We start from the raw sequence: 17,231 nt of genomic DNA on the forward strand, positions 1-17,231 counted from the left end.
TTGTCCATTGATTCATTTGCAAATATTTTCTCCCATTCTGAGGGTTGTCTTTTTGTCTTATTTATAGTTTCCTTTGTTGTGGAAAAGCCTAATGAAGCAAAAGCTTCATTACGTCCCATTTTTTTATCTTTGTTTTTATTTCCATTACTCGAGGAGGTGGGTCAAAAAAGATCTTGCTGTGATTTATGTAAAAATGAGTGTTCTGCCTATGTTTTCCTCTAAGACTTTTATAGTATCTGGTCTTACATTTAGGTCTTTAATCCATTTTGTGTTTATTTTTGTGTATAGTGTTAGGGAGTGTTCTAATTTCAATCTTTTACATGTAGCTGTCCAGTTTTCCCAACATCACTTATTGAAGAGACTGTCTTTTCCCCATTGTATATCCTTGCCTCCTTTGTCATAGATTAGTTGATCATGGGTGTATGGGTTTATCTCTGGGCTTTCTATCCTATTCCATTGATTTATATTTCTGTTTTTGTGCCAGTACCATATTGTCTTGATTACTGTAGCTTTGTAGTATAGTCTGAAGTCAGGGAGTCTGATTCCTCCAGCTCAGTTTCTTTCCCTCTAGATTGCTTTGGCTATTTGGGGTCTTTTGTGTCTCCATACAGATTTTAAGATATTTTTGTTCTAGTTATGTAAAAAATGCCATTGGTAATTTGATAGGGATTGCACTGGATCTGTAGATTGCTTTGGGTAGTATAGTCATTTTCACAATATTGGTTCTTCCAATCCAAGAACATGGTATATCTCTCCATCTGTTTGTGTCATCTTTGATTTCTTTCATCAGTGTCTTATAGTTTTCTGAGTACAGGTCTTTTGTCTCCTTAGGTAGATTTATTCCTAGGTATTTTATTCTTTTGGTTACGATGGTGAATGGGATTGTTTCCTTAATTTCTCTTTCTGATCTTTCATTGTTAGTGTATAGAAATGCAAGAGATTTCTGTGCATTAATTTTGTATCCTGCAACTTTACCAGATTCATTGATTAGCTCAAGTAGTTTTCTGGTGGCATCTTTAGGATTTTCTATGTCTAATATCATGTCATCTGCCAACAATGACAGTTTTACTTCTTCTTTTCCAATTTGTATTCCTTTTATATCTTTTTCTTCTCTGATTGCTGTGGCTAGGACTTCCAAAACTGTATTGAATAACAGTGGCAAGAGTGGACATCCTTGTCTTGTTCCTGATCTTAGAGGAAATGCTTTCAGTTTCTCACCATTGAGAGTGATGCTTGCTGTGGGTTTGTCATATATGGCCTTTATTATGTTGAGGTAGGTTCCCTCTTTGCCCACTTTCTGGAGAGTTTTTATCATAAATCAGTGTTTAATTTTGTCAAAAGCTTTTTCTGCATCTATTGAGATGATCATATGGTTTTTATTCTTCAATTTGTTAATATGGTGTATCACATTGATTGATTTGCATATATTGAAGAATCCTTGCATACCTGGGATAAATCCCACTTAATCATGGTGTATGATCCTTTTAATGTGCTGTTGGATTCTGTTTGCTAATATTTTGTTGAGGATTTTTGCATCTATATTCATCAGTGATATTGGTCTGTAATTTTCTTTTTCTGTAGTATCTTTGTCTGGTTTTGGTATCAGGGTGATGGTGGCCTTGTAGAATGAGTGTGGGAATGTTCCTTCCTCTGCAATTTTTTGGAAGAGTTTGAGAAGGATGGGTGTTGACTCTTCTCTAAGTGTTGGATAGAATTCACCTGTGAAGCCATCTGGTTCTGGAATTTTGTTTGTTGGAAGATTTTTAATCACAGTTTCAATTTCATTACTGTGACTGGTCTGTTCATATTTTCCATTTCTTCCTGGTTAAGTCTTGGAAGGTTATACCTTTCCAAGAATTTGTCCATTTCTTCCAGGTTGTCCATTTTATTGGCACAGGGTTGCTTGTAGTAGTCTCTTATGATGCTTTGTATTTCTGCGGTGTCCGTTGTAACTTCTCCTTTTTCATTTGTAATTTTATTGATTTGAGTCCTCTCCCTCTTTTTCTTAATGAGTCTGGCTAAAGGTTTATCTTCTCAAAGAACCAGCTTTTAGTTTTATTGATCTTTGCTGTTGTTTTCTTTGTTTCTATTTCATTTATTTTTGCTCTGATCTTTATAATTTCTTTCCTTCTACTAACTTTGGGTTTTGTTTGTTCTTCTTTCTCTAATTGCTTTAGGTGTAAGGTTAGATTATTTATTTGAGATTTTTCTCGTTTCTTGAGGTAGGATTGTATTGCTATAAACTTCCCTCTTAGAACTGCTTTTGCTGCATCCCATAGGTTTTGGATCATTTTGTTTTTGTTGTTGTTTGTCTGTAGGTATTTTTTGATTTCCTCTTTGATTTCTTCAGTGATCTCTTGGTTATTTAGTAAGGTATTGTTTAGCCTCCATGTGTTTGTGTTTTTTACATTTTTTCCCCCTGTAATTGATTTCTAATCTCATAGCATTGTGGTCAGAAAAGATGCTTGACGTGATTTCAATTTTCTTAAATTTACCAAAGCTTGATTTGTGACCCAAGATGTGATCTATCATGGAGAATGTTATGTGTGCACTTGAGAAGAAAGTGTAATCTGCTGTTTTCGGATAGAATATCCTATAAATATCAATTAAATCTATCTGGTCTATTGTGTCAAAAGCTCATGTTTCCTTATTAATTTTCTGTCTGGATGATCTGTCCATTGGTGTAAGTGAGGTGTTAAAGTCCCCCACTATTACTGTGTTACTGTCAATTTCCTCTTTTATAGCTGTTAGCATTCACCTTATGTATTGAGGTGCTCCTATGTTGGGTGCATATATATTTATAATTGTTATATCTTCTTCTTGGATTTTGATCCCTTGATCATTATGTAGTGTCCTTCCTTGTCTCTTGTAACATTCCTTATTTTAAAGTCTATTTTATCTGATATGAGTATTGCTACTCCAGCTTTCTTTTGATTTCCATTTGCAAGGAATATCTTTCTCCATCCCCTCAATTTCAGTCTGTATGTGCCCCTAGGTCTGAAGTGGGCCTCTTGTAGACAGCATATATATGGGTGTTGTTTTTGTATCCATTCAGCCAGTCTTTGTCTTTTGGTTGGAGCATTTAATCCATTCACATTTAAGGTAATTATTGATATGTACGTTCCTATGACCATTTTCTTAATTGTTTTGGGTTTGTTTTTGTAGGTCCTTTTCTTCTTTTGTGTTTCCTGCTTAGAGAATTTCCTTTAGCCTTAGTTGTAGAGCTGGTTTGGTGGTGCTCAATTCTCTTAGCTGTTGCTTGTCTGTAAAGCTTTTGATTTATCTGTCGAATCTGATGAGATCCTTGCCAGGTAGAGTAATGTTGGTTGTAAGTTCTTCCCTTTCATCACTTTAAATATATTGTGCCACTCTCCTCTGACTTGTAGACTTTCTGCTGAGAATCAGCTGTTAACCTTATGGGAGTTCCCTTATATGTTATTTGTCTTTTTTCCCTTGTTGCTTTTAATAATTTTTCTTTGTCTTTAATTTTTGTCAATTTGATTACTATGTATCTCAGCATGTTTCTCCTTGGTTTTATCCTGCCTGAGACTCTCTGCGCTTCCTGGACTTGGATGGCTATTTCCTTTCCCATGTTAGGGAAGTTTTTGACTATAATATCTTCAAATATTTTCTCAGGTACTTTCTCTCGCTCTTCTCCTTCTGGGACCCCTGTAATGTGAATGTTGGTGTGATTAATGTTGTCCCAGTGGTCTCTTAGGCTGTCTCCTTTTCTTTTCATTCTTTTTTCTTTATTCTGTTCCACAGCAGTGAATTCCACCATTCTATCTTCCAGGTCACTTATCCATTCTTCTGCCTCAGTTATTCTGCTGTTGATTCCTTTTAGTGTATTTTTCCTTTCAGTTATTGTATTGTTCATCTCCGTTTGTTTGTTCTGTAATTCTTCTAGGTGTTTGTTCTTTAACTCTTCTAGGTCTTTGTTAAACATTTCTTGTCCTTGCAAACAGTTCTAGATCTTTGCCTCCATTCTTTTTCCGAGGTCCTGGATCATCTTCACTATCATTGCTCTGAATTCTTTTTCTGGAAGGTTGCTTATCTCCATTTCATTTAGTTGTTTTTCTGGGGTTTTATCTTGTTTCTTCATCTGGTACCTAGTCTTCTGCCTTTTCATCTTGACTATCTTTCTGTGAATGTGGTTTTCGTTCCACAGGCTGCAGGACTGTAGTTCTTCTTGTTTCTCCTTCTGCTCTCTCATGGATGAGGCTATCTAAGAGGCTTATGCAAGCTTTCTGATAGGAGGGACTGGTGGTGGGTAGAGCTGGGTGTTGCTCTTGTGGGCAGAGTTTAGTAAAACTTTAATCCTCTTGTCTGCTGATGGGTGGGGCTGAGTTCCTTCCCTGTTGGTTGTTTGGCCTGTAGGCTGCAGCACTAGAGCCTACAGGCTCTTTGGTGGGGCTAATGGTGGACGCCTTCAAAGTCTGATTCTCTGGAAATTCCTTCTCCCATTGCCGGACCCCCAGGTTGGGAAGCCTGACATGAGGCTCAGAACCTTCGCTCCAGTGGGTGGACTTCTGTGGTATAATTGTTCTCTAGTTTGTCTTGACTGATCTTTAATTTTTTGCACATATCTGAGAGTTTTGTTGTTTGGCTGACAAAGGCATATGTAGTTCATACATTATGATATATGTGTACTCAGCCATAAAAAGAAATGAAATTGAGTTATTTGCAGTGAGGTGGATGGACCTAGAGACTGTCATATAGAGTGAAGTAAGTCAGAAAGAGAAAAGCAAATACTGTATGCTAACACATATATATGGAATCTTAAAGAAAAAAAAAGGTTCTGAAGAACCTAGGGGCAGGGCAGGAATAAAGACCCACACGCAGAGAATGGACTTGAGGACACGGGGAGGGGGAAGGTTAAGCTGGGATGAAGTGAGAGTGTGGCATGGACATATATACACTACCAAATGTAAAATAGATAGCTAGTGGGAAGCAGCCGCATAGCACAGGGAGGTCAGCTTGGTGCTTTGTGTCCAGCTAGAGGGGTGGGTTAGGGAGGATGGGAGGGAGACGCAAGAGGGAGGAGAAATGGGAATATATGTATATGTATAGCTGATTCACTTTGTTATACAGCAGAAACTAACACACCATTGTAAAGCAATTACACTCTAATAAAGATGTTAAAATTTTTTTTTTCTATTTTCACTTTAGCAGTATTGCTAATTATGTTGTTATAATTAGGATTTTTACATAATTTGTGTTCCAATGATAGTAATGCCAAATTAGTCAACCTTGCTTAAGTCATTGTATTTTTATTTTTAAATCAATTTTCCTATAGAGAAAATTTGCTGTTTAGTCAATAGCAACTGAAATAGTCAATAAAATTATTGTAGTAACATTTGCATTCAGAAATCAACAATGAATTTTACACATAAAGTCCAAGTAGTGTGATGGGGTCTTATGTTAATTATTATCATAGAAATATTATAAAATATTCTAAGTTCATCATATAAATCATCACTTGTATTACAGTTTTCACCTTCTCTAAAAGCAGTATCTAGATCCATAAAATATTGAAGTCCTTTTTTAAAAATTTCAAGTCTGAAATATTGTAAGGAAGACCAAAAATTGGTAATATGTTCTACGATTTATTCAAATCTCTATTTAATTGACACTATACCTTGATCCATAGTAACCCAAAAATAGTCTCATTAGAAGTTAGTTTGGAGATTATTTATATGTGAATACTCTTTTAGAGTGATGCAAATATTTTTATTTACTTGTTTTGATTTTCTTATATTTTATAAGAATGTCACATTTGTTACATACTTCACATACCGTTTATTTCAATTTAGGGAAAATAGTTTCTCTAAATTAAAAAGAATTCATCTTAAAAAGGCAAAACAGCCAAACTTGTATCAGTTTGAGTTTTTGGAGTTTCTGCAAGCTTTGGGTAATATTATTATAGCAAGCAGCAGTTCACAGATAAATGTGGGTAGTGCAAATTCAAAAATAATTTTTTGTCGAAGATCACCATTCTCTTTACTTAGGGATCATCTTTTCTCTCTTGTACAATTCTAGTGCATCTTGTCGTCTTGTGTAAATTAACTTTTAATGCTTTAATGGTGTTTAGTCAGCATTCCCTTTGTATGTCTGAAAGTGGTTGTAGTGGTAAATATGACATGTTTTTCTTATCAAGATATTTCATATTTGGGCAAATATAGAAAATATCTTATGTAATCATTGAATTGCTCCAAATATGCCATACTTAGTACAGTTGAGAACGTGTCTCTGAATAAGGAATTCAAATGATGCATTGTCCATGGATCACAAAAAATGCTTGTTCCTTCCTAATGGCTATTATTGTTAGCTTGCCTTCACTAGTCTTTCAATCAATACCTGAAATTCAAAGTTATTTTTGCAGTTCAACATTTTACAGTTAGCATGAAACCAATAAAATGTTCATTAATTTTGACTTCCTCGATTTTCATCTTTTGATAGTTTGACAGTACATGTGATGAATGTTATTTGTTCAATGTGATTTGTCCCAGTGTACACTAGTTAAATTAGTTATCATTAATGTTAAAAATTGTATGTGTAATTTCTTTTCTCACTTTTAATACTATTTTGAATTCTCTATTTTTATATGATTTTTTTAAATTAGTTTTTAATCTATCTTATATTCTTGGCCATTCTGGCATCAAATTTGAAAGTAATTTTTTCTACCAAACTAGAAAATGTCCGTTGTTTTCTATCAATGTTGTACTGTTGCCACACAAGGCTTAGCTAAATATGGAACACCTATGATTATTCTTTTTTTTTACTTGAAGTATAGTTGATTTACATTGTTGTGTTAGTTTTAGGTGTACAGCACAGTGATTCAGTTACATATATATATACGTATATACATATATACATACATATACATACACACACACATATATATTCTTTTTCAGATTCTCTTCTCTTATAGGTTATTACAAAATATTGAGTCCTATGACTATTCTTTAAGAATATCATAGCAATATTTTATATCAGTATTTACATGTTTACTGGTTTCTTGGTTGATTACTATTTGCTATTCTTTTAGGTTTTTTTTTTTTTCAGTTCTAGTATTTGCATATGCTGGGGTTTTTGTTTGTTTGTTTTTGGTACAGGTAACATTTTGTATTCTTTTAGTTGAGAACCTCAGCATTTCCAGTCACAAATAGTTTCACTGGCCAAAGCTAATTGTGAAATATGTAACAATAGTAACAAAATACTTCGGTCTTTTTCAACTTAAAATATTAAAAACTTTCTGTGGTTTCTTTCTCTATTTGAAAAACATTTTATTTTGATGTGAAATAATTAAAATAATTAAATTTTCTGCCATGTTTATTCAATGGAAAATTCATAGCCAATAATTTGAGTCATCTTACATTTTTCCTGAAGTAGTCTCATGATTTCAGAAGGGTATGACAGACTTTTTCCAGGATACTTTCCAACAAACAGTAAAGAGCCAAAGTTTTCATATTTCTCATCCAATTTGCCAATTTTCTTGCAAGTTCTTTATCTTCTGATGGGCAGGCCAGAATTGCATGTGTTTTTTCTGAGTTGTGAATTTTATAGGAAAAGTATATTTTTCATTGTTTTCTTTTGATCACAAAAAAAATTTCATTAGTAAAGAACATAAAGTAACAGGTGTTTCATTCAACCTTTTCGAGTCGTGGATGCTAAGAATAAGTTGGTTGCGTATTTTCCTTGTTTTGCTCAGTAACTAAAATACATTAAATAAAGAACTTGTCATGCCTGTTTGTGAATTGTGTGCGGGTCATGCTCAGCAAAAGTCTGTTTACTTTCAATGTCTGCAATTTAAAAAATTGAAGCAGACCACCTCTTTGAATGTATTTTACTTACATCTTTTCAGTCCTTAGTATCCTGAGCCCCACTTTCATATTTTGTGGTTCTACCCCAATCTCAACTTGTTCTCATTCTCAGTGATCTGTAGAATTAAAAGATAAAATGTAATCATATTCAAAAGATTCCAAAATTGAATATGTGTCAGCAAAAATATAATTAAAGTAAATGTTAAAATATTGAAAAATTAAAATTATTTTTCTTATTGCTGTGTCTCACAGAATAGGGATCCCTGAGGAGAGGGACCTCCTCTCCTCAGAAAGTCACTTTTTTTCTAAAATATCCAAAATAATCTACTAAAATTAAAAAACAAAATAAAAATAATAATTAATGATCATTAAAATTTAAACAAAAATTATTCAAATAAAGCTTAGTTTTTACTTTAGTTTTAAAATGTAATTATATCTTATAAAATATTCTCATAAACAAAATTATTTGCAATTCTCGCATTCAATATCCATCAGTTGCTAATGCCAAAAAGTGGTATTATGCTTCATGCCTCAAACATGTTATATCTAGGGTATGCATAAAAATGATTTAAGGATAATATTGTTTAATATTGCAAAATGTTCTCTGGCTGCCCCGTGTAACTATTGCAAATACTGCAGTAATTCGCGAGTGCTTACAGGTCTAGAAACTGGAACTCGAAGAAAGGAAGAAAGTAGATGCTCAGCACTCCTGGGAAATGATACTTTGTTATGCAAGAATCTATAGCATTCATGACATCTGAAAGGAAGGATTTGACAAGCGAATTAATTTGTCTTTTCTCTTACCTAAATGCTTCCACAGCTCAAATTCTCCTTACACTCCTAAGCAGTGTCCTTCCACAACGCTGGCAGCAAGACAACCAATGATTCTTCTTGACATCTGAATCAAGTCACCTTTTGCTTTCAGGACAGAGGGCAAGAGATGTGGAGAAGCATTTCCTGTGGCCTGAATGGTGTTAGTCATCAGTGTGGATGTTTAGGGTGATGGCTGCTCTGTGTCAGCAGTGGGTACCCAATCTCATAGATTCTTTAATAAGCTTACCTTTTCATTGTGTGTTTGCAATTTTCAGACTCTCTAATACATGAGGTCCAAGGTAGGAGCCCCTCTTGACCAGATCTGAGGGTCATCCTGAGCTCAGTAAAAGAATTCAGGGCTTCCCTGGTGGCGCAGTGGTTGAGAGTCTGCCTGCCGATGCAGGGGACATGGGTTCGTGCCCCGGTCTGGGAAGATCCCACATGCCACGGAGCGGCTGGGCCCGTGAGCCATGGACGCTGAGCCTGCGCGTCCGGAGCCTGTGCTCCGCAACGGGAGAGGCCACAGCAGTGAGAGGCCCTCGTACCGCAACAAAAAAAAAAAAAAAAAGAATTCAACACTACTTATCTGTGCAACCCATATGTATAAAGTGGAAATAGCTAACCCCCACAAGTACCTGAATAAATTACCATATAAAAAGTTGGGTGTTTCTTTTTCTAGGCAACTTTTACAGTAACGTACACACACATATATTTTTAACGTTTTAAAAAATATATAAATGCTATCATACTATAAAAACTTTGTAAGCTTCTTCTCTGACTTAACATATTATATACTGCTTTCCATATTGTTATATAAAATTCAACATTGACTTCACCTTACTAAAAACTACAATGATATCACTAAATTTTTAAGCCAGTTCCTCCTTGATTGACATTTGTTTTTTCAAATTTTTATTCTAGATGGACAAGATATTCTCATGAACCTCAAAATATGAGCAGGTGGAGGAAAACTACCAATAGCTCAAGAACCACATCGTATCAGTGTCTGCGCAGGAGGGAGCCACGAGGTATCTGATAGACCTGAGAACAGAACTCTAAAACTGGCAATAGTACTCACTGAAAAGCGGGGTAGACCAATTTGAGAACAACTACTAAAACTGGGAGGGGGTTTTCTACACTTCAGTAAAGATGTGGGTGTGTGGGGTCCAAGATAAGGCCTAAAGGAGCTGGTGTGGTTTTTGGCTCTGTGAACTTCAAATTACAAAGCTCCTTTTCAGAAGAAAGTCTCACACCAAAAGAATACTTCTGAGAGTAGAATCCAAATGAAGAAGGATGGGGTAATAGAAGCAAAGGAAAAAGAAAGTCTAGATAAAAGAGCAGAGGAACTACATCTCAGAAAGTACAGGCCATTAAAAAGTTCTTGGTAAGGACACCAGAAGAAGGAAGTCTAAAGTAATGAAGCCAGAAAAGTTATCCTGATTCACCCTTCCTTCATAAAAGAAAAAGTAAATCCATATAAAAATGAACAATAGAATAAGATTGTGTTCAAATCCAGCACTAAGTTAGATGTGTTAACTAACCATACTGTGGTGATCATTTTGCAATGTATAAGTGTATCACATTATTACATTGTACACCTTAAACTTACACAATGTTATATATTAATTATATCTCAATAAAGCTGGAAAAAAATCCAACTCTAAGTCATTATAAGAAAAAAAGAGGACTTCCCTGGTGGCACAGTGGTTAAGAATCCGTCTGCCAATGCAGGGGACATGGGTTCAAGCCCTGGTCCAGGAAGATCCCACATGCTGCAGAGCAACTAAGCCCGTGCGCCACAACTACTGAGCCTGTGCTCTAGAGCCCTCGAGCCACAACTACTGAGCCCGCATGCCACAACTACTGAAGCCTGTGTGCCTTGAGCCCATGTTCTGCAACAAGAGAAGCCACTGCAATGAGAAGCCCATGCACTGCAACTAAGAGTAGCCCCTGCTTGCCGCATCTAGAGAAAGCCTGCGCGCAGCAACGAAGACCCAACACAGCCAAATATAAATAAATAAATTTTAAAAAATAAAAGAAAAAGAAAGGGCAGAATATCATTCTAATAGTGAAAACATATCAGAAAGACATGCTTATAAAACAGATGAAAAATTTATTATTTTAAAATGAGATAAAAAACTAATAAAATAATATCAGAGAGGAAAGGACTATATAAATCAGAATTAGAGAAGCTCAGAAATGATGTAGGAGAACTCAGAATTAATATTAATCATTTGAGAGATGGAGACTAAAATAGAAAAAAACAGAAGAGTGAATAAATATATCAGATAACAGTAGGTGAAAAGGAGGGAATTCCAACAAATCAAAGAGATCTGTGAGAAAGTGGTAGATGTGGAAAGGTAAACAAATGAACAAACTATAATAGAAGACCCACAAAAAAAAAGCAGAGGAAATTTTAAAATAATTTAAAAGGCAAACATTTGAGAAAAGTTTTCCTGAAGTAAAAAAAGATTTGACACTAGTACCTAGGAAAATCAATCCAGAATGACCAATGTCAAGGTATATTCTCAGAAAACTTCTGGACTTTACAAGAAAAGAAAAAACTCTTTTGGACATCTAGTCAAAATATCAAGTCACCTAAATGGGAAAGAAATGATTGTCTTTGAACTTTATTCCAGAAGAAGTAGAGAGACAGGGACTTCCCTGGTGGTCCAGTGGTTAAGAATCCGCCTTCCAATGCAGGGGATGCGGGTTCGATCCCTGGTCGGGGGACTAAGATACCACATTCCACGGGGCAACTAAGCCCGCATGCTGCAACTACTGAGCCCACGTGCTCTAGAGCCCATGCACCACAACTAGAGAGCCCCTGTGCTCTGGAGCCTGCACGCCACAACAAAAGATCCCGCACGCTGCAACGAAGATCCTACGTGCCGCAACTAAGACCTGACGCAGCCAAATAAAGAAATAAAGAGAGTAACATATTGAAGATATTCAAGGAAAGAAAACATGAGCCAACGATTTTATATCTAGTCAACATGCCACAAATGATGAACATGAAAGAACCAGAGACTACTGCTCCCATGAATTTACTGAAGAAAGGTTTTTTTAGACAACCAAAATGGAAAGACATTGGCATAAGGACTGATGGTAAGCATAAAATATGTATTTACCTATAAAACTATGATGGTTATAAGAAGAGTACATGACCAGGCAAAGTAGATATTATATAATAATTAAAAGGGAAGAATGGTAAGAGGGATGAAATATAGAATATACTTGTTGCTGAGGAGGATAAAAGGATATTTATTCAAATGAGATACTGCTGGATAGGGATAAGAGAGGATAGAAGAAATTATTAATTAATTTTAATATTGTTGAGGAACCAATAGAAAAATAACAAAAATAAGATGGGGGGATGGAGTTTATTTTAGTTTTAGTATAAAAGTAACCATTAAAATAAAAATAAAACCTTCCTAAATACCAAATACATTTGAGAGAGCAAATAAGTGAAACACCAGTGCTATAAAACACTTGCATTTGTATAACATAAAACAATATGAAGTGAAAACAATAACGTGCAAAAGAGTATATGCAGTATACTACTATTTGAATAAAAAAGGCAAAAATGAGGATATATGTATATGCATGCACATATACATATATATTATTTGCTTATTTTTGCAATTAAGAAAGGATAAACCAGAAACTTACGCGCAGGGATTGAAGAAAATTACTCTGAGTTACATTTTATATAGTTTTGACTTTTTAACTATGCTACTGTTTTACATATTCAAAAAATTAAATTAGCTCTTGCTTTGGCAGCATGTATACTAAAATTGAAATGATACAGAGAAGATTAGCATGGCCCCTGAACAAGGATGACATGCAAATTTGTGAAGCATTCCATATTTTTGTCATGGATGTTAACTAAACTTTGGTAATTGTATCAATATATACATGTGCCAAATCATTATGTTGTATACCTTAAACTTACAAATCTTATATAGCAGTTATATCTTAATAAAACTGGAAAAAAATTAAGAAGCCCACTATCACAAAGAAAAAAATTAAGTCAACAAGGAAAGGAAAACTCTAACACTGAATATAAAAAGAAACAAATGAACCTATATCGAGGTTAAAAGTTTTTTTAACAGATCTTTTTACCTTTAGTGGGCTGTATTCTAGGGATTAAAAAAAAAAGCACTGCAAACAATCTGGAACTTTATTAGTAGATTTGTTCTTGGTAGTGGTACTGATACAGTAATTCTGATACTATTGGGTGTATTGTAAGGAGGAGCAAATGAGTAAATATATTGATGTTGGATTGAAAACCAGGCTTTCACTGTGGGAGAAAAGAGATAAAAAATATGCACTGGGAGGAAAAGAGGAAGAACCCTGTGGTGTTGGACTGGAGTTGGGGGATCAAGATAAATTTATGATTTAAAATCAAACATACTTCCTGGCTCTGTCCACTGAAAGGACCTAGACACAATGACATCCCGATAGCAATGAGCACTCTTACCACCCAGTTTTTGCTTTCTATGAACTACTTCTCACTAAAAGTAATCAAGTTATCTTGGGGAAATGGCTGATTCTAGGTCTGAATCAAAGGAAAGTACAAAATGAGCTTGGGCTTTCCTCTGCTAGAGAGCAAAGAAGTGCTCAAACAATGATGGGGTTATGTCTGAAGGACAGAGACCAGCTGGAAGGGGCTCCCACCTTGAAGGGGCCAAATTTGGGACAAATTGAAAATCGAAAAGAAAATGAGTGGTAATGAAAAATCTGAGTTCATAATAATACTCAAGAAAATTAAAAAGTGAGTGTGAGGGAAGAGAAAGCTCTTTTCCTTAAGCAGTAGAATGCCATCCAATAAATGTAGAGAGGAAATGATAAAATTCAAAAAAATGTGATCTTTGTAATCACATAGTTGATTCAGGCAAGGTTTACTAATGGCTGCTAAAACTTTGGGTGAAAGTTGTTGGGGAACAAGATATTCTCAAAGTACTATCCCACAGATTACTTATTAATTGTAAAGACATCTTTTCAAACTCTTTATAATGGAGCATTCTAGCAGATAGCACCTTAACCAACTGATTAAACTTAGCACGACCAATAATAGGACACAGTGGCTCCCTGTGCCTCTTGTGATGTGCTAAGAAGGACCCAACATCACCTCTGTAGAGTTTTTGCTAAAAATCTTTAACGAAATCTAATTCTGAAGAAACAACCAGATAAAAACAACTGGCCTGAAAGTGACAGGAAAGACCAAAAAAAAAAAAAAAAAAAAGCAGAAGAGCTGTTTTAGAATAAAGGAGACTGGACCAAACAAACCAAAAAAAAAAAAATGCTCTAAAGGACATTACTGAGAAAATTGAAGAATTTAGTAAGATTTTTACATTAGAGAATAATCAGTATTAAATCTACTATAATGACTGTTTGGTTATATAGGAAAATGTTCTTGTTTCTTAGGAGATAAATGCTGAAGTACTTTGGGGTGAAGCTTCATAAACTCTCTAACTTACTTTCAAATGGTTCAGTGAAAAAAATAACCTCATATATATGGAAATATTATGCAATGAACATATACAGCATTTAGCTGCATATGTTAACAATCTAGATGAGGGGTATTTCAGTGTTCACTGTATTATTTCCTCAACTTTTCTGTAGGTGTAAAAATTTTCATAATAAAAGTTTGGGGCAGGGGAATAAACACATGGATTGGAGGTAGGTGTGTGACAGGATAGCCTGCTAGTGACCTGGAACCTGAGTGACCTGGCCTGAAAAGATGAGCTATACTGTATCGGTCAGGATCCTTTTGGCTTCATGTAACAGGATACTGGAGTCAAAGTAGCTTAAACTGTAAGGATACCTAATTATCTCATGTAACAAGAAGTTTAAAGGTACATGGCTCCGGGGTTGGTTAATTTGTCAGCTCAAGGCTTTGTAGCCCGATTCTGCCAGTTCCTCTCTAAGTCTCTTGGCTTTACTTCATGGTTGCAAAATGGCTGCCATGGCTTCATATATCATGTCCTCACATGACATATCCAAAGTAGGCAGGAAGGGGATGGACTAGCTCCTCCTTGGGCTTTGCCTTCTTGTATCAAGGATAAAATTCTTTCTATAAGCCTCCCAAGAAGATTCCTTTTACATCTCATTGCCCTTAACAAACCAATTCTGGTTCATCACCTTGGGTTGTTCACCTGAACAAAACTGATTGGGAGGGATGATTGTGGGATGGGCAGCCAATAGTGTTTTGCCACATGAGCCAATCAGACTCTCTTGCTCAGAAATCTGAGCCAAGAAACCCAGCCTGGGTTTGCTGTTAGTGAATGGACAGCAAACCAGAAGTTGAGCTGAGGCCATGACACACCAGGCCATGTACAAGCTAAGGTTATGACAAGAAAAATTCTATAGAGAGGGTGAGGAAGCCATTTGGTAGAGAAAGGAGAATGGCGCGCATCTGCAGAGGTGGGTGGAGCTGCCCTGAGGGTTAGAAACAGTTCCCTAAACTGCCTAGATCCCTGATGTTTTCTGGTTATGATTTCACTTCCAGGCTAGAGAGAATGTACCAGTTAGGACTCAGAAAAAAGCAAACAAAAACTGCCCTAGCACAAAAGAGGAATTAGTTATCAATGTCTTTCCTACCCAAGGCAGGAAGTTTACCCTGTCCTTAGGAAGTACTGGAACCAGAAAGGGCCAGAATGAGGTGACTTCTGTCTGCCTCTTCCTCTGTGTTTCTCCGTAGTTTATTGCATTTTTTTTTGAAGTATAGTTGATTTACAATGTTGTGTTAGTTTCAGGTGTACAGCACAATGATTTAGTTACTATTTTATTACTATTCTTTTTCAGGTTCTTTTCCATTATAGGTTATTACAAAATATTGAGTATAGTTCCTGTATACAGTAGGTCCTTGTTGGTTATCTATTTTATATATAGTAGTGTGTATATGTTAATCCCTACCTCCTAATTTATTCCCCATCCCCGTAGTTTATTTCATTCTTATCTCTGCAGTAGTATATCTCTGCTTCATGTTCCCCACATTATCATACATCCGCCCACATCTTCTAAATTTGCGTTTAAGTTTTGTCCCCCTGAAGAACCCAGCTGGTACTCAGTCCCTGGGTCCTAGTTTCAAATTCCCAAAGGAAAGAAGCTGAGAGACCGAAGTTGGGTCAGATGTCCAATCTGCCCAGTCCATAGGCTTCAGGTCACAACACACAAGCATGGGATAGTGAGGAGCAGAACTAGGAGAAAAAGGGGTCATTGACTCAGGCTGGAAAGACACCCCAAAAGATTTCCACCATGATCCTTAAAAAAATGGCTTTCAAGATTGAGGGGTAGGGACTTCCCTGGTGGTGCAGTGGTTAAGAATCCGCCTGCCAATGCAAGGGACATGGGTTCAAGCCTTGGTCCGGGAAGATCCCACATGCTGCAGAGCAACTAAGCCCGTGCGCCACAACTACTGAGCCTGCGCTCTATAGCCCGTGTGCCACAACTACTGAGCCTGCTCGCCACAACTACTGAGCCCGTGCGCCACAACTACTGAAGCCTGCAAGCCTAGGGCCCGTGCTCCGCAACAAGAGAAGCCACCGCAATGAGAAGCCCGCACACCTCAACGAAGAGTAGCCCCCGCTCACTGCAACTAGAGAAAAGCCTGCGTGCAGCAATGAAGACCCAACGCAGCCAAAATTAAATAAATAAATACAATTTAAAAAAAACGATTGGGGAATGGGAATTTGCCCCTCGGGGACATTTTGCAATGTCTGAAAACATTTTTGGTTATCACAGCTTAGGGGATGAGTACTACCTGTATCTAATGGGGAGAGGCCAGGGATATTGCTAAAATCCTAGAATGTTCTCACAACAAAGAATTATCTCATCCAAAGTGTCAATAGCACTAAGGTTGAGAAACTCTGCCTCCCTTTTGATTCTAGTAACTGTTCTTTCAATCAAATGGAGCATCTGTACCCAGAGAGCACACACCCAGGCCTGGTAAGTCACAGGGCTCAGTAAATATTTGTAGGGCAGAGATCAAATGAAAACACCATCCTGGGATTCTGTGGATGCTGATTCTACTGCTGCTTACCTGGATTCAGGGTGCATTCTTGGTGAAGGAGCCCACAAAGGCAGGAGATGCCGAGGTTCCTGCCCTGGGTGGGGGATTGTTAAAAAGAAAAGGGAAGATGGAATAAGCAGAAACAGATCCAAGCAGAAGACAGAACTAGAAACACACACACAACTTGCTCTTACAAATGCTCAAAACATAAACAACAGCTGCCTAGCTGGTACCTGCTCCTCCCCAAACACCATAAGGGAGAGCCGTAAATCCTTATGTCCCAAACAGCTGTCGGTGATGACAGAGGCATCTTTTTTCCCACACTAACTTGTCTGGCAGGGAGGTACAGGCTCCAGGCCATTGGGTTTCTTTTTGGCTTAGTCAATACAACATCTGCTATCATCTCCTAAGGAGCATTGTCCCTGGAATCTTAAAACAAACAAACAAAACAAAAAACCTGTAAATGACTCAGAGAGGAGAAGGCTTCAGGAATAAGGAGAAGAAAGAAATTTTAAGGCAAGACATTTCCCTGAAATTCCTGATAAACACGACGCTGCTATTTGGCAAAGGGGAATAAG

At 36.6% G+C, this 17,231-nt stretch overlaps 1 protein-coding gene and 1 non-coding gene across 3 annotated transcripts in view; both read left to right on the forward strand.

The window, feature by feature from the left end:
* Nucleotides 1-17,231, forward strand: part of TCERG1 (transcription elongation regulator 1) — a 143,288-nt gene that overhangs the window by 49,860 nt on the left and 76,197 nt on the right. Inside the window, exon 5 of one of the 2 annotated variants that reach the window (XM_089909458.1) lies at nucleotides 9,558-9,664. The gene's annotated coding sequence lies outside the window, so the exon portion shown is untranslated. Of the gene's footprint in view, nucleotides 1-9,557; nucleotides 9,665-10,774; nucleotides 11,745-17,231 lie in introns of those variants that run through there. The other variant, XM_089909457.1, reaches the window with a different exon arrangement.
* Nucleotides 12,408-12,510, forward strand: LOC115803330 (U6 spliceosomal RNA). Its single transcript, XR_004024010.1, has one exon. It is a non-coding gene; the product is annotated as a U6 spliceosomal RNA (small nuclear RNA).

Source organism: Delphinapterus leucas, chromosome 3, assembly GCF_059928025.1.
Source record: "Delphinapterus leucas isolate spDelLeu-1000000601 "Yukka" chromosome 3, BTC_Dleu_Yukka2, whole genome shotgun sequence".
Classification (NCBI taxonomy): Eukaryota; Metazoa; Chordata; class Mammalia; order Artiodactyla; family Monodontidae; genus Delphinapterus; species Delphinapterus leucas.